Below are 6432 nucleotides of genomic sequence, written 5' to 3' on the forward strand. Positions count from 1 at the left end.
ATGTTAAACAAAAGCATACACAGGGATGTCTTTTCGATGTTGTGCAAACTTTTAGGAAGTCTGGTAAAGCCATAGTCACCCAGATGTTCCTCAAGGACTCTCTGCTGTCGGTCCTCAGGGGTTTCTGCAGCTGCATTGAGGAAACTGTCAAATGTTCTCCCATTTGATTGACACCGAGGAGGCATTTTAGTTGCTTTTCTACATACTGGGGGCAGGTGGTTGTGTTTGTTTTAGCTTTACAAGAAGCTGGTAAGCCAGCTGGACCCAGATTCACACGAGTTGTGGTTTGGAAACTGACTAAAAGGAAACATTTCAAACTGGCTGCCGATTTGCAGGAAGCAGAGCTGCGGCAGGCACTGCCACATAAATTATCTGGAGGGAAACTTTACAGGCTGGCAAGAGTGGAGTAAGTCTCTGAATCGACCGCAGCCTTTGGATTGTAGGCGCATCAAGAAGTCTGTTAGATACGAGAACCCTGTGGAAAAAGAGGTGCAATTCAAAATGTAGAGAAAACATAAACATAAAATAAACTACTGAGCTAGAAGTTTACAGCCACGTTTGCAGGTGTGTAGTTGCACATGCAGGAACAGCAGAATGCTCATGTCAACGTGCAAACATGCTCGCAACATGTGATCTTGAGTAAATATTTAGTATGTACACAACCTTTTTTTTCATTTGTATTGTATTGAAATTTTAGTTAGTACAAACAGACAAAAACGAGAACAACAAATGTCATACATCATCTTATATTCACTGTATAGCCGACAGGTTCGTTACTCAAGTGATAGTAACGAGATATGAATAAAACACAGATAAGGAGACAAGAGAACGGCTCAGAGTTCCTTTACTTTAATCTTGCTTCTTCCTTAGATTAGTCGAGTTCACCGAAGGCTGGTGGAAATGTTAGCGCTGCACATGACAGCCGATGAAAAGTCAGAAGTTATTACGATTCACCCTGAGATCCTAAGTCTGTCTATAAGTAAGTAAGTAAGTAAGTTTAATCTGTCCAATAGTTGTTAAGACACTTAACCCAAAACTGCCTCCTCATTAGAGATAAAGCCAAAAATTGACGTATGTGCACAAAATGTAAAGAAAATTCATCCAACAATTGTAGATGCTTATATGTGAAAACATGAACTCTTAGGACACCTTGGTTGCTTGAAGTTTAAAAGTCAAGCTATGAACAACAGTCTCCACAAATTGAGTCCCCATAGTGACCTTTGTTACATGTAGTTCTTCATCTCTTTTGTTTCTCTAATGAAGGCAAAAATGGCACAAATGTCTCTATGATGCAAACATTTCTCTTTTCATAGCCACCAGAGTTCAATGACCAAAACAGAAATTTCAGCTCGCAGAAGATGTCAGCTGCTGGTCCGTTATTGTGTAACTGAAGTGTGTTGACATGTTTGTTCAGATTCGAATGAATGTGTTTTATCACCAAGTTCTACAATATTACACACAAATCAGCTGATGGAGGAAACTATAAAACAGCATCTCCTGTTTTCTGCAAGTTAAAATTACTGATTTTGACAATGAAGTCTGGTGGCTTCAAAGAATGTGTAGACGAATGTAAGAGCTTCAGTTCTCTGTTGGAAAGGGCTGTCTGGCAGCAAGAAAAAGCAGTAAAAATATACCCAATATAGTGTATAATTAAACCAATGTTTTTGTTCTAGCTGTACAGCATATACAGGTTATGTATATATATAAACTGTGATTCAAAGAAACTGAGCTCTCCCTTGTAAAATTGCCTAAAAATAGAAGAAGGCAGTCAAAGGAAGTGGGACTCATAATCTTGAATAATTAATATCTCTATAACAAATTCCAAGTTGATCCATCCATTAGCTGCAAAAAATATTTAGTAACCAAAGCCAGACTGATGAACTGAATGATGGACCATGTGTTAAAAAAAATAAAATAAAAAAGTTAAATGATCCTACTTACAAATTCCAAATACTCCAGTTTTTTTGTATTTACACGTTGCAGTAAAAATATGCATTAACAGTCAAAAACAGAAGCACTTGACTGAATTTCTGCACATTTAGCTCTGACTGGACGGTTGTTTATTTCAGCAGCCATAGAAAGATTTGATAGAACAGACAGGACAAAGAAGGAAGTGAAAGCTGAGGTAGATTGCTTGAGGTTTTATAAGCTAATATATCAGGCACATCCAAATCGGCATGTTCCAGTGTGTGCTGGTCTTAGACTAAATTATTTATGTCTGATTGTCTTCCTTTCCTTGTGCCCGTGTTCAGAGAGCAGCAACAATCCAGCGTTTGGCCACCATGTGTGTTTTTTCTGCAGCTCTTACAGGAGACCCTGCTGCCCCCATTTTCCTTGTGAATTTCTCTTACAAATGACGTCATTTGGCCTCTGCAGCCCATTGGCTCATCCAATACTAAGTCTGGGGTTTATGATTTTGAGGCTCTTTCGGCACTCTTTTACCTTCTTCTCTGTGCCAAGTGAACAAACCTGCTGACTGCACACCTAATGATCTCTGAGATGGAGGTGCCCTTCAGATTGCAAAAAGGTTAGTGTCTGCTCTGTGAAATATAATATTGAAGAAAAGGCAGTTTTTTCTGGCATTGTGCACACAAGTATTCTATCTTGGCTTGGTGACTCGAAACTCCCCTAACACAACTGTCCAACAGTTCCTCTCATCACTCAGTTTGCCAAAGCTTTTAGCATTACACATGTCCCGGAGCAACGCTAAAGAGATTGCATTTCTTACCATCCGAGTTGCTTTGAAACTGACAGGAGTTTGGTTTGCCAACTGTGGAATTTGAAATATGATTTGTGCTTCTCATTAAGGCAGAGAAATTCAGTCCTGTGACAGAAACTACAACAACTACACCCTGCTTGTTTAAATCTAACAATGTAACATCATGTACATGCATTGAGTGTGGCCATGTTGTGCACACATTCCTCACTGACATTTAATGGAGGCCATCATGAGTGGAAAGCCACATGCTATCTGTCTGGACGCCTCAGAAACTGCCGGCCAAAAAAACGAAACAGTGGAATGTTTGCATGAGAATGTTAAGCTGAAAGAAGACAAACATGCTGTCAAAGAGACAAACAAGTTCAATGTGTTTTTTCTGACGAAACACACGCTACTTACAGTAAAAAGTGTTTAAAAACTGCTGTCCAGCTGCAACTTCTAATCTCTAATATTTGGTTACTGTTTTGCCTACCGTATGTCTCAAACTCTGCAGAGAGGGGAGGGATTTCTAAATGTTCCAAGAGAAGTAGCAAAAACTGCAAAATAGCGAAATCCACAAATAATTCCATATGTCAAGCAGCTTATTCTGGGCAATGCAAAACTAGAGGTTTATCACCGCTCATTTTCACGTTTCCAGCACAGACAACATTACAAAGCACTAATGGTAATTGGTGTTCTTAGATTAAGGTCAATGTTTAGAGGAAAAAAGTGCAATTATGTGGTTTTATTGTTGAGCCAGAGCTTCTGTCAAGAAAAAATAGCAGAGCTTTCTCAGTAATAGCTAATACTGTACGACATCTTTAACAATAAAGCTAGAAATGGCTTGATATGACAGATATTTGTCAACAAAAGGAAACAAGATTGAGGAGAAGATAATATATGTGCACTTACATTTCAAAAAGACAAAATCAGAAAGAAATGAGCAGAAAAATGTACTCTGCGGTAACTGTGTTGACACAAACAGCTGCAGCGTTTCAGTGAACGAGCCAACATTTGACAGAGTTTCAGTGAACTGATCCATTTGAACTTCCATTTCCACCCCAATACAGAACGACCCTGGGTGACATGATGTGAAACATACAAAGGCTTTAAAGTTTCAGGTGTATGCAGGAAGCTCAAGATTCTGTAGTACGTTGCCTTTATTCTACAAGGAGTTATATTTTGACCTTGCAGAAGCTTATCTGGACCAAATATTTACTCTTGCAGTTTTAAAACTGCTGCTGCTGTCCGTCTTCGGCCTTGATTCGTTGTGTCTATTTCAAAAGATTACATTTAGCAAGATGTTTCTGTTGCATTAAAATAAAAGAAGCATGTGAATTTCCTGTAGTTGGTCAAAGGAGAGGGAATGTTAACTAACTTTAATCAACAAAAACATATTTTTAAAATTGATTCTATACTTTATATTTTGCATGTATAACTTTAAAATGCCTGAGTTTGAAGATTTATTAAAATAATATTGCATGAAAAATAGTCTACACTTGATGTGTTTTTATGGTTTAAAAATAACTACTTTTGGTGGAAATTCTTGAAATGATGACAAATTTTCTCACTAAAAAAAAAAAGAATCTGTTTGCAAATATTAAGTTTAAGCATTAGATGCTTTATCACTGGTAATCCATTTTAATTCTATGTGACAAATGACATTTGTGTAAGTTGTTTATTGGATCAAGATTGGCTTCCAAACTAGTCATGGTGTCACATATCCTGCTCCAAGTGGAGACCTTAAAACTCAGATTTTAGATAAGCACGGAGAAATCTTGATTTTTCTAAAAAGTGTTTCAGTTTTGAACTCTGAACGAGCATTAGTCTACACAGCAAATCAAATCAAACATTCAAGAGAAGTGGCATTGACCAAAACACATTATTGGACCTATTTTAGCCATTTTAACATATTTTTTTATATGATTGAAGACACATCATGAGCAAAAGAAGCGCTCAATGTTATGACTGAGCATTTCCACCTTTAACTGCAGTGTGAGAGTCTTGAAGACATGGATTCTGACTTCCAGGATTTCGTACGTAACAAACCTAAAGAACCGATACTGTTATTTTGTAGGGTCTGGCTGTTTATGTCATTATTCTTCTTCATTGGCCATTGTACAGTAGCTTTGCAGTGTTTGAGCATAGTGGTAAGGGTGTTGGTGTGCTCGAACTGCAGCAAGTGGCAGAGGGATGGGTGGAAAGAGAGGTGGTGTCTTTCTAGACCTAGACATTCTCAAGGAAGCAACGGTGTAAAGTGACATGTAAGCCATTTTAAGAGATTATTTTCATGGAATAAACTTCTAAATATGTAAATTTGATACACAGACAAGTTTTAAAGCATTTAATCACTGACTGGAGAGGCCTTTAAAGTACCTCCAAATCCAAAGTTGTTATTTATCTTATTAGAATGTATAGTTTGGTTACATCACATAATTCCCTACACAACACACACCTGAGTACAAGTCTAATCAGCCATAGCCATTAAAAACACCTTTGTAGCCCATTGTATGATGTAGCACAACAGTAAATATCTCTAAACTGTGCTTTAATTCTTGTTTTCTACTGACAAAGTCACCATTAGGATACATTCCATCCCTGTAAACTGCAGAGCTGATTCAACCAAGCTTAGATCATTGGTGAACAACAGCTTTTCTTTAATACAGAATGTCAATAGTGTACAGAGATGCAAACACGATCTCACCCGGTTTCCATTGATTTAATCCTGCAACATAATAGCACAAAACAGGAATTTGATCATTCTCATCATCGTCAATTTTCAACTTATTGACTGCAATCTTTTTATAGCAGTGCTCAGATATTGTTGCAGTCATGTAAATAGAGAACAGTGACATATAATAAAGTTTACGTGGTTCAAAATCATCAACATGATTTTTCTTCTATTAAAAGCACTAAGCTGTAAAAATGTTCCCGGAATACTGTCTTTTCTGGAGGATTACCTCCTCCCTGTTTATCTATTCATCAATCGACACATTATGTCTACTGCATTTTGGAAGCTCTCATCCAGAATGGTTGGTGTTAGTCTCAGGCTGTCGTGTGAAATTATTAGAAATTCCCTGCATTGTCGTCATTTCTTCCACACCACCAGTGGTTTATTCTTGTGGTCGGTAAACAGGACAATAAAGATAACAGCTTCAGCTAGCTGCAGTCTCTCTATATGTGGAAAAATGGAGCAATATGTCACCGTAACTGGATGTTGGCAGCATGATGAGCCTGTAAAGGTTCTGTGTTTCTGTGTCAGGATTTAATTGCTGAGGGATTTGGAGGAATAGAGGACAACAAGGGGCTTGCTGCAGCTAACTGTAGGACAAATAAGCGTGAGAAGAAAAACAAACATCACAGCGACTAAAATTCAAGTTTTGTGGCCGTTATAGCATGCACATGTGTTCTTTTGGCACTGGGAAGTCTTTCATACCTAGAATTTGTAACAAAAAAACTCAACACACATCTCTTTCATGAGGTAGATGCATAGGAGAGGAACAAGCATACGCTAAAATTTCCAACAGACTCTAATAATATACAGAAAATAGGAAATATATCACATCAATTATTTACATACATATAACATGGTTTACAAAAATTACAGGACCAAAACCCCAGAAAAAGCTTTGACTTACAGACTGGATATGTCAAAAACTGTAATTGCAATGAAGGAAACACTAGAATTTGCCAAGTACATGCACTGTGTGCACTTTGCTGCTTGTTTTGCTTCA

The sequence above is a fragment of the Stegastes partitus genome, unplaced genomic scaffold (assembly GCF_000690725.1).
Source record: "Stegastes partitus isolate 25-593 unplaced genomic scaffold, Stegastes_partitus-1.0.2 Scaffold176, whole genome shotgun sequence".
Lineage (NCBI taxonomy): Eukaryota > Metazoa > Chordata > Actinopteri > Pomacentridae > Stegastes > Stegastes partitus.